The 24,494-nt window shown below is 43.3% G+C and overlaps 1 protein-coding gene across 6 annotated transcripts in view; it reads right to left on the minus strand.

The window, feature by feature from the left end:
* FSTL4 (follistatin like 4) overlaps window positions 1-24,494 on the minus strand; it is a 731,471-nt gene that overhangs the window by 584,003 nt on the left and 122,974 nt on the right. Inside the window, exon 1 of one of the 6 annotated variants that reach the window (XM_060091936.1) lies at window positions 7,414-7,461. The exons of the other annotated variants lie outside the window; for them this stretch is intronic. The gene's annotated coding sequence lies outside the window, so the exon portion shown is untranslated. Of the gene's footprint in view, window positions 1-7,413; window positions 7,462-24,494 lie in introns of those variants that run through there. 6 annotated transcript variants of the gene reach the window in all.

Consider the following 24,494-nt stretch of genomic DNA (forward strand, 5'->3'; position numbering starts at 1 on the left):
TGCCCCTCCTCATACATCTGTGCCAAAGTCACCAATGACCTCAATATTACCAAATCCAACGGGGACTCTCAGATTGCCTTCTCTGCCCACCACTCTCTCCTTCTGGTAACCATTTCTTCCCAAGTTTCCATGGCTTCCTGCACAATGCAGCTCCTTTGGGTCAAGGGAAATTCCTTGAAGGGATGCAGCTGTGATCCATTATCCACCTATACCCAGGCCACCTGGGGGAATGAGGGCCTCAGTCCTGACAGAGGGAGCTGGGCAGTGTCTGCCACATGCCTCAAACTCAGAAGATCTAAGACCAAACTCATTTGGTGCTGACCATTCTACTTCCAAATTTTTCCTGATTGTCACTGCCTTAGTTGAAGTTCTCATCACTTCCTAGATTAATGTGCCAGCCTCCTTGGTCTGCTTGACCTATGCCAGTTCATCCTTCACACAGTCACCAGTTAACTAGCTTTTAAAAGACAGATCTGATTATGTCATCACATCTGGGAAGGAAGGAAGGAAGGGAGGAAGGGAGGGAGGGAGGGAGGAAGGGAGAGAGGGAGGGAGGGAGGAAAGGAGGAAGGAATGGAGGAAGGGAGAAATGGAGGGAGGGAGGGAGGGAAGGAAGAAGGGAGGGAGGAAGGGAGGGAAGAAGGGAGGGAGGGAGGAAAGGAGGAAGGAATGGAGGAAGGGTGAAAGGGAGGGAGGGAGAAAGGAAAGGAGGAAGGGAGGGAGGGAAGGAGAGGGATGAAGTTAAAAGACCCTATGATGTCTTGGATCACCTTTTAATTCCTTAACGTATGTGGTTGGGGGCAGAGGGGGTTCAAGTGGAACATCATTCCTCAAGCGGCCGGCTCTTGAGTCTTAACCCCAAATAGTTCTCTTTGCTTTATCCACACTCCCCCATAGATAAGACTTAATGCATTCAACATTACTTCCAGGTGTGTATATAATTGGTAAAGTAGGAATGCTAGTAGAAGTCATAAGCTAATAAGGTTTTAAGCTCATGCCACCAATGAGAAGGAAAAATATGGGCAATCACCCATCATGAACAGAGCAGAGCTTATTAGCCACCTCTCCTTGAGAGACTACATTATTCCACATCTGCAGCAGGATGAGGCAAGATGCAGACAAGAGCAGGACAGCGCACCTAGGTGGTGTGACCTGAGAGAACATGCCAAGGACTGTGGCTCTTAATCCAAGTGAGAGGGAAGCCACTGGAGGGGTCTGAGCTGAGGAGGGACCTGATTCAACACACATATTAATAGGTAGGTTCACTCCAGCTGCCGAGTTAGAAAGAGATCACGGGGTAATAAGTGAATAGTCCCTTTTTGTCAGGTTGACAAAAAACCCAGTGTGATAAACGAGCTCTCAGTTCATCCAGTTTAAGAGTATCCTTTCTCCTAGCTCTGGGCCACCGTGGGAGAGGGGTTGTCAGGGCCTTCTCTGCACCCTACCTCCTCTTCGCCTCCCCCCACGGAGCATCTGGCCCTCCGGGATGGAGGTCAGGGCAGGGGAGTGTTGGTTAGAGGCCAAATATGTAGGGTTGTGATATGTCAGTGGTGCTATCTGGATGAAGCAAGCCCTAAATGCTCAGTCTTTCTCTGTGGGCGCTGGGGCAGGGTTGGTTCTCCTTTTCAGAAACACCTGTCTCGTCACGGCGGGGAGAGGGGTCTGTCACCTGCAGTCCTCTGGTAGGGAAAAAGCCTCCTCCTACTGTCCACTTCTGACCACCTCCCGCCGGCCCCTGCCTGCCTCAGCAAGCAGTTTCTGGAAGTCTACTCGTGTGCTGAGGACTCAGCTCACGCCTCCCAGACAATGCTCTCAAGTGGGCTCCTTCTCGGGTTTCCACCCCTGTCTGAATCTCTGCTTTTGATGGGGGCCCCATCTGGCTCTTCAGAACCACAGGAATCACGGGAAACAGCGCCAACAAACTCTGAAATCTCTAGCCCCCTCCCCATACAACCCCCTCTTTGACAAGACCTGCACAGATGGTTTAACCTGGCACTGTCCACAAGAAATATAATGTGAGCCTCATGTGTGATTTTAAATTTTCTAGTAGCTACATTAAAAACGTAAGAAGAAACAGATGACATTAAATTTAATAGTGTATTTTATTTAACCCAATATGGCTAAGATATTATCATTTTAATGTGCCATCAATATAAAAATTTACTAATGGGATATTTTACAGGCATTTTATTCATACTAAGTCTCTGGAATCCAGTGTGTACTTTACACTTACAGGGCCTCTCAGTTTGGACTCCCCATATCCAGTGCTCAGTGCTGTGTATGGCCGGTGGCTACCCTACTGGGCAGCGCAGGCCTAACCCCTAGCTTTAGAGTGTGGGACACTTGTGTTCTCCCCCTCTGGGGCCTTTGCTAGACTCCGAGAAAAGAGGAAAAGGTGCAGCCAGCATCATGTGAAGCATGTTTGCTGAGCTAACTGAGCCCAGCGGCCCGGTCCTCAGGGAGGGCTTAGAATCTGGGGGTTGAGGGGGAGGGTGGGGTGCCTGAGCCTTTGCTGAGTTGAAGGAACTGCAAATACAGAGCTTGGTGTGTGAGGCAGAGCAGGTCTCAGACAGACACCCAAAGGCTCTAGTCGATTCAAAGAAGCATCATTTCCATGATTTTCACATAAATTTGTTGAAGTCAAGAGGTGGTAACTCCACATGTGTACAATATGAAATAAAGCTAACTAATTTGTACAGCATACAGGGGATTTCAAATCCAAGGGCTTGACATCTGAAAGGCAGTCAAACCTCACTGCTATGAAATGAGGGCAGCCTGGAGCTCTGTCAGAGACGGTAAAACAATTCACTAGGGTATTATATGCACATCCTCTTAACACACAGTTTGGTTAGTCTGAGTCGAGGAAGTCGGGATAGGTAATGCTTCGTTTATTTCCTCCTTTGATTATTAGTGAAAACAATAGCAGCAGGTATTTTTGACCTGCTCACCATGTATCAGGTACTGAACCAAACACTTTACTTGGATTGTCTGATTTCATCCTGATAACCCACCCACCGAGGCATGTACTATTATTATTCCTATTTTACCAACAGGGCACTAAGATTCAAAGAATTTAACCCAGGTAGGCCGAGAATCAATGTATCACTGAGTTCATCAACTTTTAGTTACTGTTAAGGTCATCTTATCATCAACAATCAAGTGAAAAGTAAAAAGTATATGCTATATTTGTATATACCACATGTTACTAGACCCTATTGTTAGACTTACTTAACCCAACACAGCTAAGATATTATCATTTCAATGTGTAATCAATATAAAAATTTACTGAGATATTTTACATCCTTTTTTTAAAATACTAAGTCTCCAGAATCCAGTGTGTATTTACACTCACAGGGCCTCTCAGTTTGGACTCACCAGGTCCAGTGCTCAATAGCTCCTTGCAGCTGGTGGCTACCATGTTGGACAGCACAGATCTAACCCCTCACTTTAAAATGTGAAGTAGTTGGCAGATAAGGTTTTATTCTCCACCTTTGCGGCCTTAGCTGAACTCCTCTCCCACGAGGTTGCAGTTAAGTGACAGCCAGGGCTGCGGTCATCTGAGGGCTTGGCTGGAGCTGGAAGATCCACCTCCAAGGTGGCTCACTTCCACTTGGCAAGTTGGTGCTGCCTGTTGGTAGGAGACCTCAGTTCCTCCCCTGAGGTAGCGGCTTTCACTACTTCTGCTGAAAGAAGTGCTTGAGTGTCCTCACAACATGGTCACTGACTTCCCCTGGAGCAAAACATTTCAGAGAGTAAAAAATGCAATGTCTTTTCTGGTCAGGCCTTGGAAGACACACATCGTCACTTCTGCCACATTCTATTCTTTAGAAGTGGGTCACTGCATCCAGCCCATGTTCAAGGGGATGAGACGTAGGCTCCACCTTTTGAAAAAAGAGTGACCAAGAATGTGCAGGCATATTTTAAAACCATCACACACTCCAAGAGGAAAATGAGCAAAAGATATAAATAGGAAATTCAGAAAAGACTAATACACATATGAAAAATTTCAAACTTGCTAATAACCAAAGAAATGCAAATTAACCAAGCAGATGCCATCAGACTATCAAGGATTTAACAGAATGACACTATTTAGTGTTGGTGATGGTATGGAAAATGGGCCCATACATAATGTGAGTATAAATTGGAACAACCTTTTCAGAGGAAGGTGGTGATTCATACCAACAGCCCTAAACTTGTGACTCCCTTTGACCAAGCCATTCCATTCTAGGAATTTATCCTAATAAAAAAAATCAGAAATGTGCTCAAAGATTAACCTACAAAGCTCTTTATGGTAACAATGTTTATAATGGAGATAACTTGTTCATGGCCTTAAAGTCCAACAGTAGGGTCCAGTAATATGTGGTATATACAAATATAGCACCATGCAATTAGTCAGAGTTTCAAACAATATATAAAACTTACATACCATGGAATCCTATTATTATGATTCCCAAACTGTTCCCCAAGTCACCCCCAGGCACTGCAGCAAACTCATAGGAAGTCATGAGATATTTTTAATTTTTGAGAGAAGCAGTGATACTCAACATTGTTAGATGCCACATGAACCGCTGGCCTGAACTGGTTCACAGTTTCAACACTAGATCATTCTACATTCTTCTATAGATGAGCTGAGGGATGATTTTTGTGTTCTCCATTATGCCTCTCTGTTTAATAAGCATGGCAGAAAAAATAACATTAAATGCCAGGGTGTATTTTTGGTTTTGCTGCTGTGGAAGGACTAGACAGACTGAGCACTTTCTCTCCAACTCCCCCTCCGTCCCTAGCCCAGCTTCCTGAACCTCTCAGAAACCCTAGGAGGGCAGTAAGAGAGAAGGGCTGTCCCAGGAGACTGCAGGGGGCCAGCAGAGGCAGGCAGAGAGAAGCAGGCCGGCCATGGCTACATCTTGAGAACATGCCAAGCCCCCACAGAGGTTGGACCAAGGACGCCAATAGTCAGCCTTGGCCACGAGCCTCTTCAGTGGTGAATGGAAGCCACAGAGTCACTGGACATCAAACTCCATGGGGTCATTCTCGGGCTCCTATTCTCCCGGTCCCACCAGAATTATGTGGTTCCCAGAAAGAGGCAGAGACTCCACTTTCTGGAATTGCTGACTGGCTGCTGAATTTCTCATCGCCTCCTCTGTCTGGTGAGTTGCAGCTCTCTGCTGCCTTCATGCCATCACTCAGGGATGTGGGACCCTGGGGCTGCAGCTCCATCTCTGCACACGTATCATGTCTGGAACTTGTCACCCACCCTCGGATGCCCAGACAGGGCAATCTCCTCTTAAGGGAGATGGACAGAAGCTCTCTGCCTCTTGCTTTTCCCATGCATTCTGCCTTTTTCCTAAAACCTCATCCTACACCACAGGGCTGAGCTTGTAGAAAATAAAAGCCAACAAGTCACACCGGCGACTTCTGCCTGCAGCCTGGCCATGCAATTCCACCGAGGCAATGAAGCCCCAAGCCTGCTACCTGCTTGAATGGGAAGCAGGAGGGTGGGGGATAGACAAGAAAAATGAATATCTCACAATATGATTCAGAACACAGGCAATATTTGTTCAGCCATGATGGCTTGATGTGTCAGCAAACCAGAGCCACAGAGAGTGGCATTTCATCCACTGACCTCCAGATTCAAGTCACACCATAAAACAGCGAACAGAGTGGTGGGCTCCAGGCAGAAGGATGTGGGGAAGTGACCTTCAGGCTCAGCATGGAGGAAGCTCCTGGCCCACCAGCTCCATTCCGTTAGAGCTGAGCTATAATTGATCACCACAGCAAATCAATGCAAGTGAGGTCCCTTCCAAAGCCCTGTACAAACTGACTTTATAATGAAATATGAGCCTGTGAAGTTTCTCATTTTGTACTATTCTGACACTTATTGCAATGTGATTAAAATATAATAAGATCAAATAGAAAATACTCTTTGCTCAATCACCACCAAACCTAACACAGTCAATAGTCCAATTCCATCCAGGAAGAAAAGTCATTTCCAAGACTCCATAAAGAAGCCTACATTTAAATTTCATGTTCTCTGCTGTTACTTTGAAAAATTACGTGTTTTAAATATAGGACAAATACAGGGCAGGCCAGTTCTTGTTATAGTAAGTTTTTTTCCAACATTCTCGGTAAATAAAATCTCCAAGCCCTAGCCAATGAATGGCTGCTTCAAGGTTCATTCGATAATACATAATTCCAGTCCAAATAATAATTTGCTCAATTCCTTTGAAGTCTAATTCAAGCCCCATTTTCCCTGAGAAAGCCCAGATACCAACAATTGTTTCCTTCTTCCGGACTTCTGAGAACATATACATCTGCAAAGTACACCCTGGCTTGTAGGTATGTGTGCCTTCTCTTCCCAGCTTGACAGGGCAGCTCCTCAGGGTGAAGGAATGCTATTCTCCCCCTTTAACATTATCTGGTACACATGGATTCTGGGTGCCAGCCCAGTGTTAGGCACGTTGCAGGTCCTTGATAGCTATTTCCTGATTGAAAGGGCCAGTAGTGATGTCATTTAACCCATGGCAGGCTTTCTAGCCATCCATCTCCTGTGCTACTAATCCACAACACACCAATTGTTTCTAGTGAAGACATTATGTTATCCTCTGAGACCTCGACACATACGATCATTTTACACATTGTCAGCTGCATCTATTAATTTTCTTACTGTCAGAGACAGTTAAGGGAGCCTTTGTGGAAACATCTGAGGATTTGTAAAACGGAAGCTTGTTTGTTTGGCTTCCCTTGACATATGGGCTTAGGAACTGTACAATTTTAAGTAACACAGTGAGCTCTAAGACTTATGAATAATTGACTCTGGCAGGTAAGAACACAACTGAGAAGAGATCATTTTCTCAATTCACTAGTGTTTTCCTACTCACAGACCATTTGAAGAACAAACCTCAATTTTCAGGTTGGACTCTTCTAGATCTGGACCATCTCTAACCACCAACAAACCAACCACAAGCTAGATAAGCCTCTAGACCTAAGTGTCCCAACAATGCAAAGAGGGCCTCTCCATGCTTATAAAGGGATCTGAGATGATCTGGTCAAAGAGGTGCCAGTACAGATCAGCTTCCAACGTTCCAACCTCCTATACAAAGCCTTGGTGTCTAAGGTGAACATTAGCCCCAGATGTTCATTTCCACCTGCTTTGGGCTCTAGCCTCAGGACATTAAAAAAAAAACAGCCAAATCATTAACTTCTAGGATTGAGAGAACCTGAGAAACCAACAGGTCCTACATGTCAGTTAGAAAGCACTCAATGCAAGAATCAGAAAAGCCAACTGAATCACTTTGCTGTGATTCACACCTGAAACTAACACAACACTGTAAATCAACTATACTTCAATAAAAAAGAATCAGAAAAGCCAACTCAAATTGACTTGAATGATAAAGGAGATTTATGGACTCATACCTCCAGAAAGTCCAGCTCCATTTCTTTGTGATCCTCTCTACTCAGCTGCCCTCCATGTGTTAATTTTGTCTTCAGATCCTCTTCCGTCATGGTCACAAAAGGGCTGCCAATAGAAACCAGGACTCTGTGCTTGACTTTTCACATCCAGAGGGGAAAAGAGTGACATTTCTCAGACCACTGAACTAAAGCCCTAAGCTTTGTTCTGATTGGACCATCTCTCCATCTATCCCTCCAGCAAGGTGGGAGTGGGATTTCTCTGACTGACTTGGACAATTTGGGCCACTCAAACCATGAGGCTGCTAGATCAGGGAGAGCCTGGGTAGATGCTGACAAGGCAACTACAACATCCATTTCCTTTGCTTTTGAGCAGGATGGCACTAAATCTCCAATCCAACAGGGCTTTACCCCATTCATGACAGTTTTGCCCTCTCCCTTGGAAATGGTCTTCGGGTCCAGGAAGACTATTTGCTGTGTCATTCAGTCTAAACCAGACTTCAGGAGTGCTGGAAATGCTGAGAATTGCTCATCTCCCCTCCAGGATTCTGAATCAGGAAATCCCCAGCTACTTTGGACACAAATCCCTCTATTAACTGGAACACGGCCCCACCCCCATAACTCTGAGATGGGCCACTGGCCACGCTTTCCCGCAAGATGAGCCAACACCTGCTTTGCCACTGGGAGTGGGCTAAACCCGTCTTGATCAGCTCAGCATCTTGGAATTAATTAAGTGGCTCTAATAACTGACTCTATTCTCAAAAAGGGCCAGGTCATTAGCTTAGGGCATAGATGGAGTCCTAGCTCCTCCTTCTTCGGCTTTCCAGACAAATGACTATCTTCACACACTCACCTGAATAGCCTATGAGTCTCCCATGGCAGTGCCACATCCCCTCTGAGCCCCCTCCATGCATTCCCAGGTTCCGGCCAACTTTGACCCCATGCGTTTCCCAGGAGCCCTTGCTCACCAGGAGCATCTGTTTGACCAGCTGACTATAGGGTACGAGCACACTGACCCAGACCCCAGACAGGAGGACACCTGTCCAGCACATTCAGCTGGGTCCCTGTTTCCCCAAGGGCCTTCTATACTTTGTAGTTTGTAAGACCCAGTCACCAATCCTCACCACCTCCCCCAACTAACCCTGGGAAGAATAAAAACAAACACTGCAAACCCTTCTACAGAAAGAGAGAGACTGAAATCTAGAGGGGGAAGCAGGGGAGCCAAGGTGTGCCAGGAGCCAGAGTCAGGCCTGCACACTAGACCCTCTGACCCTCGGTCCAGTGTCTTGTCCCTTCAGGGAACTGGCTCCTTCAGCACCCACAGCAGCCCCCGGCAGTACTTCTGCAACAGAACGTGGCAGCAGCCTGGCCCGTGTTCTGCTCCCCAGAGCCAGAGCCGGAGCCAGCTGCTTCCTGCTACAGTCACTTCAGAAGAACTTTGCTCTACATCTCCTGCCCACCAGCATCCAGGGCTGGCCAGAGCCCAGACCCTCCCCAGGCTCAGAGGTAACTGCTCAGAGAGAGCCCCTCAGAAAATCCGATTTGTCTTGCCTCTTGCAGTCTTTGCTTTGGTTATTGTTTTGAGATTTCTTTCGCAGCGATCTGGGTCTTTGATTCACAAGTTGTGTGCCCAACTCCCACCCCAGCCTTCCTGGAAAAACAAATAGCCTCTTTCCTTTAGGAGGATGAAGGGCAGAGTGCTCTGGGGTCAGAGCAGCCCAGGTTCAAGTCCCAGTGCAGCCATTTTATTCATTCACTTATTGAATCATTCAACCCATACATATACAATGAGCACCAACTGTGCACCAGGCACTGCTCCAGGAGCTGGGACCCAGCAGAGAACAAACCAAAGGATCCAACTTCGTGAAACATCTCAACTCCTGAGACAATGACATGGGTGAGGAATTCGGGATCCCAAACCCTTTGCAAATCCAAAGAAAGCCCTAGACTTTCTCCCCAAAAGGATGCATAGAAGCAGGGGCACATAAAATTGCATGCCTTTTCAGAGGGCTGGAAGCCCACAGGTAGACAGCTTGGGGTCTGAGAACACCAGGTTGGGAACATCTGAGCAAAGAGAAAGCTGATACAAGGCCCTCTTCAGTGGGTAGCACTCTCTGAGGGGTCTGTTCAAATACCACCGTGATCTGTTGAATTCCTTCTATGGATCATAATCACATTCGACCCGAATCCTCAGATCTTGACTTTCCTGCATTCCAAAGACAGATTCTTACAGGAGAGCTTCTTAAGATAAAAGAGTAGGAGAAATCCACATTCTGGAATATGAACTTACTGCCCTATGGGATTTAGGGTAGAACATCCACATCAGACTTGTAAATGATCTTCTCCTCACTTACTTGGGGTAACTTTTCTCTCCAGGTGAGCATGAATATGCCGGAGAGTGCTTTATGCATTCCCTATGCTCCCGAAAAGTTATACCTGAATCAAAATCTTGCAAAGAAGGCCACTTAAAATGCACTAAGGGAGCTCACTACTTTATAAAAGCTGGCAGTGAATTCTGCAAACCAAGGGAAACTTGGGAATGTGCAAATTATTCCTCCTCTTCATTACAGTGGATTTCTGTAGAATGGGTAACTGTGAGGGAAGAATGCCAGTAGGGAAGAGTGGACAGTTTAAGGCATAAGGTTTCTATTTATCATGTATCTGTACCTCCAAGAAGGGTTTTTTTTTATAAAAAATGTTACTTTCTTATTATCTGTTGCAAAGACCAAATTAACCAGTGCATGACTGACTCCTTCGAGGTGAAGAGGGCAAGAATGCCAAGGGATCTAATTCATCACAGAGGCAACCACCATGGTGAACAGTGCAGGGCAGGGCTCTGATACTCAGGAAACTCTTGAGTCCAAAACAGAGCTGGGTTGCAGCCAGTAAGTGGACACCTCTTTGGGCAGTGACTGGCTGTGACCTCAGGCTGACATCGGGGCCTGGGCTACTGCAGAGCCCTGGGGACCAGTAATGGAAGAGACTGTGCACAAGAGAGGCATAAAGGCTATCCGTGATTCCTGGGAAGGCCCCTGACAGTCAGGAAGGGAGGTGAGTTGGACAAAGCCAGAGGCAGAGTACAGCAGTGAGAGGCAACAAAAACAAGAGAAGGGCACATAGCAAATGCGGCAGGGAAAAGGTAAAGGATGGAAGCCAGGCAGGAGGTTAATATGGAGTCAGTTTCCAAAGTAAAAGCAGAGATAAGATGATGCCATTACCCATAAAACTCAAGCAGGGAGAGCGGCCATTTAGGAAGAAAGACCAGCTGACCTCCAGCAGAAATTAAAATTACAGTCAAGTCAAGAAAGGCATGTTGTTAGGGAGAAACCATGCAGAGAAGGAGCAGGGGTGCAGGAGAGGAACCTTCCCTGGTCCCCAGCCCAGGGCTGTGGTCGGCACTGTGCTCAACTCATCTCAACTTCTCAGGGATATTTCACAACCTGCCAGGTATGTACCCAGCCTGGGAGGGGACCCGTCAGAAGGAGTAACTTTGCCAAAGAGGTGCCAGGCACAGAGGAAGCACTTAATAAATGCCGCTTGGGTGAATCACCGAACTAATGCAGGGGCAGATCACAGCTTCTTTTTGAACTGCCTGAGAACTAAGAATGGTTTGTAAATTTTTTTAAGGGAGAAGAAGAAGAGGAAGAGAAGGAGTGGAAGGGATAGGAGAAGGGAGAGGAGAAGGGAGAGGAGGGGGAGGGGGGAAGGGGGCCGCAGAAACTATGTGTCCCAGAAGGCCTACACTATTTACTACCTGACCCTTTACAGAATGCTTGCCAACCCTGAATTAATAGGTTAACCGTAAGCATTTTGAATTTAAGACTCACTCTTATATTTTCATCCCCATAGGCACTATGCCTAGTACATGGTTCACTATCTGAATATTCGTTGCTTGATAAATTTTAAGAACATCCCTGGGCCTCTAGTTTGAAGGACAGTTCAGAGGAGAAGACTCAACCTGCCTCCAAAGAAAGAATGCAGGGCACTAGGCCACTAAGCCTCAGGATAGGTGTCTTGGCAAAGTATGTGCAAGGAGAGGGTCACAATAATTTGGGAGAACTAAGAGAGTTTAACTCAACAAGCATTTGTTGAAAGTCCAAGTGCCAAGCTCTGGGTTAGGTGCTGCAGGGGATAAAAACATTTAGAAAGACATCATTCCTACAGAAAAGAGACACCAAATCCAATGAACAAGGATATAATGTAGAGAGGGGTGCCAGCAGAAAGTGCGCTGGGAGGGTTGGGTGGGGTCCTAGGGAAGGCTTCCTGGAAGAGGCCGCCTTTCAGGTTCACCTAAAGATGGCAGGAGTCCCGAAAGCAGAGATGGGGAGCACCTGGCTTGAGCAAAGATACAAAGACAGAGCCAGGGGAAGATCAGAGAAAGGCAGAGGCCCTGGTGACGGGGCAAAGCTGGAAAAGGTCAGCTGGTGATTTAATTTGGGTTCCCTCAGAAACAGACCCTGAAATAAAGACTTCAGTGTAAGTAGTGTATTTGGGAGGTGGTCCCAGGAAATACCAGTCCTGTGGGAGACACAGCAGAATATGCACCTCAGAGTTACCTCACCCAAGGGACAAAGAAGCTGGGGTGTTTATATATCCACTCCCATCAGTCATTTATTTATTGATGATTGCTCTCAGGGATGAGGGAGGCATTAATTCCCTGGCTTTTCTAACCTATCCTGTGCCCTAGCAGGGTGAGCTCTGCTGCCAGGGCCCAATATTTACACATCGATGCTAGTGGGCCCTGAGGCACAGAGCCGCAGATTCTAGCAGGCGGAGGGCACTGATATGGTAGGACCTAAGGGATGCAAGCAGGACACGAACAGCATCTGCTACAGGTGGGTCCCGCTGTGGCGAGCCTGAGTGCATCTGAGCTGGGGATCTACTGGTCTATAGGGAACAGGAAGCAAACAAGGCTTCTCAGCCTGAAGGTGGCATGGCTACAATTTAGAATCTGATTTGAGGGACAAGTGAGCTGGGAGGCTTCATGGAAGAATTCTGAAACCTTCCAGGCCATGATGTAGGGATGAGGAGAAGGGAACACACACACGTGGATGCCCTGGAGGCCATCGGTGGTAGCGTCCATGGTTCCAGCAGGCAGTCGGCTTGGGGGAGGCAGCATGGAGAGAGAAGAGTGGGTGGGTTGCAGGAGGCGTGGGGGCTCTGGAGGGTGCTGGATTTAAGAGGCAACTGCATGGTAGCTGGAAAGGAGTCTGGAGCTCAAGAGAGAACGCAGCATTGAAAAGTCGGTTGGGAAATCAATGGCTAAAAGGTCAAGTGATGGTCAAGATTATTCAGCAAGGGGATTTGGAGAGAAGAGACAAAGGCTCAGATCAGAATTTCGACAAATACTTGTGTTGATGGAAGAGGAAGAATATGAGTCAGCGAAACCAGAGAAAAGAAGTTGCAAACCCAAGGGAGAAACGCCAAGAAGAGGATTTTTAGCAGCTTAATCTTCCCAACATAAGGTAATCCTCCATGTGGGATGCACACACAGGCCCAGCAGACTTTTCTCCATAGGCAGCTGGTATGGGTTGTGATGGGACTGCCTCTGCTTCACACAGGACCACAGATACTGTCAACCTCAGCATCCTGGACCTCAGGCGTATGGATTTCCAGATAGTCTGTGAACACCGACCCCTACCGTGAAAGTGTTGGCAGAACTCAGCGCCTGTGCGGTGGGCATTTTGTGGAGGAGATGACCCATCACATTCAACGACTCTCAAAGGGCTCTGTGAACCCTCAAAGGACGAGAACCACAGCTCGAAGTAACCAGTGAAGCAGCAGCCACTCCGCACTCACATTCAGTCTGTGATGGAGTCACAAGAGGGAGACCAGAGACCTCCCTGAATGAACGGGAATGGAATTTTTCCTACACTTTGCAGAAGGAAACTATTAGAACCAGAACACTAGACCTGCCATTGCTGCAGGCACATCTTGGTAGAGAGTTTCGTCTCTGTGTAAAATTTGCTTTTGTGCCTGCCCCAAGACCACTGCCATCCCGGCTTATCTGCTATGCAGGGCTGCAGGTAGAGCCACCAGCCAGCAAAAAAGATTACCCTGCATCTTCCTTTGGAGTACAGAGAGGCTTCTGTCATGGAAAAAAAGGGAAAAGAGAATAAAGCTCCAATTTAAAAGGCTTTGAAAAGCATTTTGATGCAAGGAAGTTAGCTCCACTGCTGGGGGCACCTTGACGCTCCAGAAAGACAGCAATTGTCTCCTGCATTTTACATCAGATGTTTGGGGTTCTCTGGGTCTGTCCTGTGGGTCACAAAGATTGTTGTGTGGAAAGCCACACTGCTTCCACTTACTGGCCTTACCAACAGCTCCTGGCTTCAAGGAAGACTCTTTGAGTGTTTGCTTTCTAAATCCACAACAGAACCACATGGACCTAAATCTACTCAGTGTCCCAGGTACACAGCAGAGATGAGGAATGGAAACCACTCCTGGACTCCAGAGATAAATGCCCATCTTTGTCATCCTCCCAGCCTCAACAGGCCACTTGGCACAGCTGACAGAAAAGCCATTATGCCTGCCACAGGAAATGAGGGTCCATTATCCCTGGGGAGGGGAGCAGGGGATGTGCTCAACAACAGAACTTTTCTGCAATCCTTTGTAAGGAGAGAAAAGACAGTGCTTGCTCTCATCATGGCTGGTAAATTTCTGGGATGGTTTCCTCCTCAGTACAGAGTATTAAGAGATCTGGACCACATGACTGCTGTGCCTCTTCCAGCTCTGACATGCTGGACGCTTGGCCTCCTGGAGCGTGGTCAACCCTGCCTCCCGAAAAGCTAATGCACCCCACAGCACCACCCTCGGCAAAACCAGAGTGGGACCAAAGGTACCTCTTGCTCTGCCTGACCCAAAGAGTGCCTACGAACCTTCTAGAGGGTTACGGACAGTAGCAAGGGTCCATGTCCATAAGTAAGGATTTCCATTTCCATTTAAAAAATAATAATAACATAAAATAATTATTTAAAAGTTAAAGAACTCCTAGGTACAAACTACTACGTATAAAGCAAGGATAGGAGGAGCTTCAAGATGGCGGAAGAGTAAGACGCAGAGATCACCTACCTCCCCACAAATACATCAGAAATACATCTACACGTGGAACAACTCCTACAGAACACCTACTGAACGCTGGCAGAAGACCTCGGACCTCCCAAAAGGCAAGAAACTCCCCACGTACCTGGGTAGGGCAAAAGAAAAAAGAATAAACAGAGACAAAAGAATAGGGACGAGGCCTGCACCAGTGAGAGGGAGCCGTGAAGGAGGAAAGGTTTCCACACACTAGAAGCCCCTACGAGGGCGGAGACTGCGGGTGGCAGAGGGGGGAAGCTTCAGAGACACAGAGGAGAGCGCAGCAACAGGGGTGTGAGGGCAAAGCGGAGAGATTCCCGCACAGAGAATCGGTGCCGACCGGCACTCACCAGCCCGAGAGGCTTGTGTGCTCGCCCGCCAGGGCGGGCGGGGCTGGCAGCTGAGGCTTGGGCTTCGGAGGTCAGATCCCAGGGAGAGGACTGGGGTTGGCTGCGTGAACACAGCCTGCAGGGGGTTAGTGCACCACGGCTGGCCGGGAGGGAGTCCGGGAAAAAGCCTGGGCCTGCCGAAGAGGTAAGACACCTTTTCTTGCCTCTTTGTTTCCTGGTGCGCGAGGAGAGGGGATTAAGAGTGCTGCTTAAAGGAGCTCCAGAGATGGGCGCGAGCCACGGCTATCAGCGTGTACACTAGAGATGGGCATGAGACGCTAAGGCTGCTGCTGCTGCCACCAAGAAGCCTGTGTGCAAGCACAGGTCACTCTACACACCTCCCCTCCGGGGAGCCTGTGCAGCCCGCCACTGCCAGGGTCCCGGGATCCAGGGACAACTTCCCTAGGAGAACGCACGGCGCGCCTCAGGCTGTTGCAATGTTCCGCCGGCCTCTGCCCCTGCAGGCTCGCCCTACATCCGTACCCCTCCCTCCCTGCGGCCTGAGTGAGTCAGAGTCCCCGAATCAGCTGCTCCTTTAACCCTGTCCTGTCTGAGTGAAGAACAGACGCCCTCAGGCGACCTACACGCAGAGGCAGGTCCAAATCCAAAGCTAAGCCCCGGGAGCTGTGCGAGCAGCCTCAGGAGCAGAGGATTAAATCTCCACAATCAACTTGATGTACCCTGCATCTGTGGAATACCTGAATAGACAATGAATCATCCCAAATTGAGGAAGTGGATTTTGGGAGCAAAGATATATATATATTTTTCCCTTTTTCTCTTTTTGTGAGTGTGTATGTGTATGCTTCTGTGTGTGATTTTGTCTGTATAGCTTTGCTTCTGCCATTTGTCCTAGGGTTCTGTCTGTCCGTTTTTTTTGTTGTTTGTTTGTTTGCTATTTTTTACATTAAAAATTTTGTTTCTTAATAATTACTTTTTATTTTAATAACTTTATTTTATTGTACTTTATTTTATTTTATTTTATCATCTTTCTTTCTTCCTTTCTATTTTTTCTCCCTTTTATTCCAAGCCATGAGGATAAAAGGCTCTTGGTGCTCCAGCCAGGCATCAGGGCTGTGCCTCTGAGATGGGAGAGCCAAGTACAGGGCACTGGTTCCCAAGAGACCTCACAGCTCCACGTAATATCAAAACGGCAAAAATCTCCCAGAGATCTCCATCTCAGTGCCAAGACGCAGCTTCACTCAATGACCAGCAAGCTACAGTGATGGACACCCTATGCGAAACAACTAGCAAGACAGGAACACAACCCTATCCATTAGCAGAGAGGCTGCCTAAAATCATAGTAAGGCCACAGACACCCAAAACACACCACCAGATGTGGACCTGCCCACCAGAAAGACAAGATCCAGCCTCATCCAACAGAACACAGGCACTACTACCCTCCACCAGGAAGCCTACACAACCCACTGAACCAACCTTAGCCACTGGGGACAGACACCAAAAACAACAGAAACTACGAACCTGCAGCCAGAAAAAAGGAGACCCCGAACACAGTAAGTTAAGCAAAATGAGAAGACATAAAAACACACAGCAAATGAAAGAGCAAGGTAAAAACCCACCAGACCTAACAAATGAAGAGGAAATAGGCAGTCTATCTGAAAAAGAATTCAGAATAATGATAGGAAACATGATCCAAAATCTTGGAAATAGAATAGAGAAAATACAAGAAGCGTTTAACAAGGACCTAGAAGAACTAAAGAGCAAAGAAACAGTGATGAACAACACAATAAATGAAATAAAAAATTCTCTAGAAGGGATCAATAACAGAATAACTGAGGCAGAAGAATGGATAAGTGACCTGGAAGATTAAATAGTGGAAATAACTACTGCAGAGCAGAATAAAGACAAAAGAATGAAAAGAATTGAGGACAGCCTCAGAGACCTGTGGGACAATGCTAAACACACCATCATTCAAATTATAGGGGTCCCAGAAGAAGAAGAGAAAAAGAAAGGGACTGAGAAAATATTTGAAGAGATTATAGTTGAAAACTTCCCTAACATGGGAAAGGAAATAGTTAATCAAGTCCAGGAGGCACAGAGAGTCCCAAACAGGAAAAATCCAAGGAGAAACACAACAAGACACACATTAATCAAACTATCAAAAATTAAATACAAAGAAAAAATATTAAAAGCAGCAAGAGAGAAACAACAAATAACACACAAGGGAATCCCCATAACGTTAACAGCTGATCTTTCAGCAGAAACTCTACAAGCCAGAAGGGAGTGGCAGGACATTTTAAAGTGATGAAAGGGAAAAACCTACAACTAAGATTACTCTACCCAACAAGGAACTCATTCAGATTTGATGGAGAAATTAAAACCTTTACAGACAAGCAAAAGCTAAGAGAATTCAGCACCACCAAACCAGCTTTACAACAAACACTAAAGGAACTTCTCTAGGCAGGAAACAAAAGAGAAGGAAAAGACCCACAATAACAAACCCAAAACAATTAAGAAAATGGGAATAGGAACATACATATCAATAATTACCTTAAATGTAAATGGACTAAATGCTCCCACCAAAAGACACAGACTGGCTGAATGGATACAAAAACAAGACCCATATGCATGCTGTCTACAAGAGACCCACTTCAGACCTAGGGACACATACAGACTGAAAGTTAGGAAAAAGATATTCCATGCAAATGGAAATCAAAAGAAAGCTGGAGAAGCAATTCTCATATCAGACAAATAGACTTTAAAATAAAGACTATTACAAGAGACAAAGAAGGACACTACATAATGAACAAGGGATCGATCCAAGAAGAAGATATAACAATTGTAAATATTTATGCACCCAACATAGGAGCACCTTAATACATAAGGCAAATGCTAACATCCATAAAAGAGGAAATCGACAGTAACACAATCATAGTAGGGGAATTTAACACTCCACTTTTACCAATGGACAGATCACCCAAAATGAAAATAAATAAGGAAACACAAGCTTTAAATGATACATTAAACAAGATGGACTTCATTGATATTTATAGGACATTCCATCCAAAAACAACAGAATACACAGTCTTCTCAAGTGCTCATGGAACATTCTCCAGGATAGGTCATATCTTGGGTCACAAATCAAGCCTTGGTAAATTTAAGAAAACTGAAATTGTATCAGGTATTTTTTCCGACCACAACGCTATGAGACTAGATATCAATTACAAGAAAAAATCTGTAAATACAAACACATGGAGGCTAAACAATACACTACTTAATAACCAAGAGATCACTGAAGAAAAAAAGAGGAAATAAAAAAATACCTAGAAACAAATGACAATGAAAACATGATGACCCAAAGCCTATGGGATGCAGCAAAAGCAGTTCTAAGAGGGAAATTTATAGCAATACAATCCTACCTTAAGAAACAAGAAACATCTCAAATAAACAACCTAACCTTACAACTAAAGCAATTAGAGAAAGAAAAACAAAAAAACCCAAAGTTAGCAGAAGGAAAGAAATCATAAAGATCAGATCAGAAATAAATGAAAAAGAAATGAAGGAAACGATAGCAAAGATCAATAAAGCTAATAGCTGGTTCTTTGAGAAGATAAACAAAATTGATAAACCATTAGCCAGACTCATCAAGAAAAAAAGGGAGAAGACTCAAATCAATAGAATTAGAAACGAAAAAGGAGAAGTAACAACTGACACTGCAGAAATACAAAGGATCATGAGCGATGACTACAAGCACCTCTATGCCAATAAAATGGACGACCTGGAAGAAATGGACAAATTCTTAGAAACGCACAGCATTCCGAGACTGAACCTGGAAGAAATAGAAAATATAAACAGACCAATCACAAGCACTGAAATTGAAGCTGTGATTAAAAATCTTCCAACAAACAAAAGCCCAGGACCAGATGGCTTCACAGGTGAATTCTATCAAACATTTAGAGAAGAGCTAACACCTATCCTTCTCAAACTTTCCAAAATATAGCAGAGGGAGGAACACTCCCAAACTCATTCTATGAGGCCACCATCACCCTGATACCAAAACCAGACAAAGATGTCACAAAGAAAGAGAACTACAGGCCAATATCACTGATGAACATAGATGCAAAAATCCTCAACAAAATACTAGCTAACAGAATCCAACAGCATGTTAAAAGGATCATACACCATGATCAAGTGGGGTTTATCCCAGGAATGCAACGATTCTTCAATATATGCAAATCAATCAATGTGATACACCATATTAATAAATTGAAGGAGAAAAACCATGTGATCATCTCAATAGATGCAGAGAAAGCTTTCAACAAAATTCAACACCCATTTATGGTAAAAACCCTCCAGAAACTAGGCATAGAGGGAACTTCCTCAACATAATAAAGGCCATATATGACAAACCCACAGCCAACATCGTCCTCAATGGTGAAAAACTGAAACCATTTCCACTAAGATCAGGAATAACACAAGGCTGCCCACTCTCACCACTATTATTCAACATAATAGTGAATATTGGAAGTTTCAGCCACAGCAATCAGAGAAGGAAAAGAAATAAAAGGAATCCAAATCGGAAAAGAAGAACTAAAGCTGTCACTGTTTGCAGATGACATGATACTATACATAGAGAATCCTAAAGATGCTACCAGAAAACTACCAGAGCTAATCAATGAATTTGGTAAAGTAGCAGCATACAAAATGAATGCACAGAAATCTCTTGCATTCCTATACATTAATGATGAAAAATCTGAAAGTGAAATTAAGAAAACACTCCCATTTACCACTGCAACAAAAAGAATAAAATATCTAGGAATAAACCTACCTAAGGAGACAAAAGACCTGTATGCAGAAAATTATAAGACACTGATGAAAGAAATTAAAGGTGATACAAATAGATGGAGATATATACCATGTTCTTGGATGGGAAGAATCAACACTGTGAAAATGACTCTACTATCCAAAGCAATCTACAGATTCAATGCAATCCCTATCAACCTGCCACTGGCATTTTTCACAGAACTAGAACAAAAACTTTCACAATTTGTATGGAAACACAAAAGACCCCGAATACCCAAAGCAATCTGGAGAACGAAAAATGGAGCTGGAGGAATCAGGCTTCCTGACTTCAGATTATACTACAAAGCTACAGTAATCAAGACAGTATGCTACTGGCACAAAAACAGAAAGATAGATCAATGGAACAGGATAGAAAGCCCAGAGATAAACCCATGCACATATGGTCACCTTATCTTTGATAAAGGAGGCAAGAATATACAGTGGAGAAAAGACAGCCTCTTCAATAAGTGGTTTTGGGAAAACTGGACAGCTACATGTAAAAGAATGAAATTAGAACACTCCCTAACACCATACACAAAAATAAACTCAAAATGGATTAAAGACCTAAATATAAGGCTAGACACTATCAAACTCTTAGAGGAAAACATAGGCAGAACACTTTATGACATAAATCACAACAAGATCCTTTTTGACCCACCTCCTAGAGAAATGGAAATAAAAACAAAAATAAACAAATGGGACCTAGTGAAACTTCAAAGCTTTTGCACAGCAAAGGAAACCATAAACAAGACAAAAAGAAAAACCTCAGAATGGGAGAAAATATTTGCAAATGAAGGAATGAACAAAGGATTAATCTCCAAAATTTACAAGCAGCTCATGCAGCTCAATATAAAAAAACAAACCAATCCAAAAATGGGCAGAAGACCTAAATAGACATTTCTTCAAAGAAGATACACAGATTGCCAACAAACACATGAAAAAATGCTCAACATCATTAATCATTAGAGAAATGCAAATCAAAACTACAATGAGATATCATCTCACACCGGTCAAAATGGCCATCATCAAAAAATCTACAAACAATAAATGCCGGAGAGGGTGTGGAGAAAAGGGAACACTCTTGCACTGTTGGTGGGAATATAAATTGATACAGTCACTATGCAGAACAGTATGGAGGTTCCTTAAAAAACTAAAAACAGAACTACCATATGACCCAGCAATCCCACCACTGGGCATATACCCTGAGAAAACCATAATTCAAAAAGAGACATTACCACAATATTCATTGCAGCTCTATTTAAAATAGGCAGGACATGGAAGCAACATAAGTGTCCATCAACAGATGAATGGATAAAGAAGATGTGGCAAAATATATACAATGGAATATTACTCAGCCATAAAAAGAAATGAAATTGGGTTGTTTGTAGTGAGGTGGATGGACCTAGAGTCTGTCATACAGAGTGAAGTAAGTCAGAAAGAGAAAAACAAATAACTGTATGCTAACACATATATATGGAATATAAGAAAAAAAAAAGGTACTGAAGAACCTATGGGCAAGATGGGAATAAAGACACAGACCTACTAGAGAATGGACTTGAGGCTATGGGGAGGGGGAAGGGTAAGCTGTGACAAAGTGAGAGCGTGGCATGGACATATATACACTACCAAACGTAAAATAGATAGCTAGTGGAAAGCAGCCGCATAGCACAGGGAGATCAGCTCAGTGCTTTGTGACCACCTAGAGGGGTGGGATAGGGAGGGTGGGAGGGAGGGAGATGCAAGAGGGAAGAGATATGGGAACATATGTATATGTAAAATTGATTCACTTTGTTATAAAGCAGAAACTAACACACCATTGTAAAGCAATTATACTCCAATAAAGATGTTAAGAAATAAAAAAAAAATTTAAGAAAAAATATAAGGAGATTGTACAGCCCAGGGTACACAGTCAATATTTTATAATAACTATACATGGAGTATAACCTTTAAAAATTATGAATCACTATGTTGTACACCTGATACTCATATAATATTGTAAATCAACTGTACCTAAATTTTTTTTAAGCTAAAGAGCTCCTTAAGGTGCATTAAGAGAGCAAGAATGGCAATGGAGACCTGCTAACAAATCAGTTACTTAATGGATTTGTAACTTAGCTGAACAAGTGGTAACTGCGATAGCAGGTTTAATCACTATACGCTTTTAAATGTCCTATTCTTATACATTATTTAACTTATAATGGGCCATTGGTTAAAGTCAGGAAGTATAAGAAACACTGATGTCAAAATACAACAAATTAATGAAGACTATAAAAAATGATAATAATTCTGCACAATCACCCTAAGATGATTTTTACCAGATAAGGAAGTTGCAGTCATCTGATCAGAAATCACATACAGTACATTGAGCTATCTTTACTCCTTCAAAATGTGAATGTTTAAAAAGAAAACATAGTGACAATTATATCCAATTTGGCTTTTCATTTGTTGACAGTCAAGACTGCCCATACACAAATATGTTATTTGTGACAAAATGCTTACAAATAACAGCCTGAGAGCAATCTCTCTTACCTTGTCATTTCAAACATAGTCAAAATAAGCCATTTGTGTTTTTTAGTGCAAAATGCAAGAATCCAAAACACCAGGTCATGAAAGCAGCTTTTGTCTACTTGATATTGAATCACATAATTAAATTTCAATCTGGGTTTTAATATACATCCAGTCCCCAACAAACATGATAGATGTCATATTTATTTCTTGGCAAAGCATGCTTTTTCTTTCATAACTAATTAAAAGAAATTAAATTAACGAATGCCTGCAAAGCACTCGCTCTAGCAACTAATATAGAGGAAACACAAAATAAATGTTAGCCATTATTATTTCTTTTTTGAGAATTTCTTTCTTTCTTTCTTTCTTTCTTTCTTTCTTTCTTTCTTTCTTCCTTTCTTTCTTTCTTTCTTTCTTTTGGCTGCGTTGGGTCTTCATTGCTGCTCGGGCTCTCTCTAGTTGCGGTGAGCGGGGGATACTCTTCATTGCGGTAAGTGGACTTCTCATTACGGTGGCTTCTCTTGCTGCGGAGCACGGGCTCTAGATGAGCGGGTTTCAGTAGTTGCGGAGCATGGGCTCTAGAGCACAGGCTCAGTAGTTGTGGCACACAGGCTTAGTTGCTCCATGGCATGTGGGATCTTCCTAGACCAGGACTGGAACTGGTGTCCCCTGCATTGGCAGGCAGATTCTTAACCACTGCGCCACCAGGGAAGTCCCTAGCCATTATTTTTCTTCTTATTAAATTATTATCAGTCGTTAAATGGGAAGAAGTTTAATTTGTTCTAACATTTAATTAATATTATTAAATGCTATTTGTGGAATAAACTTGATAATGTAAATGTTAATAATACTGATCTCAATTTTTTAATTAAAATTGTTTAAATTAAAATGATCTAATCTGTACCCAATTTTATGTATTTCTTCTTAATCTCTCAAATTATAAACTTACAAATTATAAGGGTTTATCAATAATAGACAATAGTTTTTCCTTTCTGTGTTAGCAGTAACCAATTAAAAGGAATACTGGAGGTGGGGAAACTATCTCATTCACATAGCCACAATGATATATCTAAGAATTTTTTTTAACATCTAATGTATACGATGAGTATATCAGAGTAATTAAGAACATGGGCTTTTGGAGACAGACTCTGGTTCTGACTTTGGACCTAAGGTGATCAGGGACAAATCACCTACCCTTCACATTCTTCAGTTTTACCATTATTAAATAGGAATAATGGCAAACCTCTCTCTTACAGTCTTAAGAGTTAAACGTATTCATAATGTATTTAGAACAAAGCCCTTCATAGCATTAATTTTCAATAAGTATTATCTATTTTTACATGATATAGCACATGATAAAACTCTACTGAAAAAATATAAAAGAAGAGTTGAATAAATTAGGATACACATTATGTTTCAGGATGGAAAGAAAGCTCATTATAGAAATGTCAGTTCTCAGGTTGTTCTGTAAGTATCATTTACTTCTGATCTGAATTCAAATAACAGCAATTCTTTCTGAAAATTGTCGACATGACTATAAAATGCAACTGGGAGAATAAATTTATGAGACTAAGAAAAAAATGAGAAGTTAGAGTAATGCAAGTTAGTTGTATTATGGGGTGTTAAAATGTTATGTCAGTGATGGTGAAGCAGATAAATTTAAAACACTTGGTTTCCCAGAGGTAGATCCTAAAATGTGTAAAAGCAAAATATTTGATAAAGGTCATGGCACAAACTAATGGGGAAGGAATGTACTATTCAATAAAATATATTGGAATATTTATTCAGCTATTTGGAAAATAAATTAATTTAGAGCCTATCTTCATACCTTATACCAAATAACATCCAAGGAATTTTTTTAAATTAAACCATAACAAAGTTAAAAGAAAATAGAGGTAAAAATGTATTTGATCACCAGATAGATAATGAACATTTAAGTAGTGAAAGAATTGTCTCCATTATCATTGTCATAGATAGTACTTATTATACATTTACTATGTGCTAGGCAATGCAGAAAGTGCTTTACATACTTTTCTCAAAGCAATAATATGATGTCTTATTGATTCCATTCTAGAAGCATGGAAGTTTAGGCATAAGAAGGAAGGAAGTGGCAGAATAAGAGTATGAACCTGGGCAGTCTGATTCTACAACCTATGCTCTTAGATTTTTACCCCTAAACATACATATAATTGAAATAAAATTGGAGAGGAAAAGACAAAATTATAAAAAGAAAGAAAGTAAATAAAACAAATGAGCCAAGATATAAATAAAAACTTTGAAATAGAAGAAATGCAAATGGATAAGAAAGATGGAAAA

Source organism: Mesoplodon densirostris, chromosome 3, assembly GCF_025265405.1.
Source record: "Mesoplodon densirostris isolate mMesDen1 chromosome 3, mMesDen1 primary haplotype, whole genome shotgun sequence".
Lineage (NCBI taxonomy): Eukaryota > Metazoa > Chordata > Mammalia > Artiodactyla > Ziphiidae > Mesoplodon > Mesoplodon densirostris.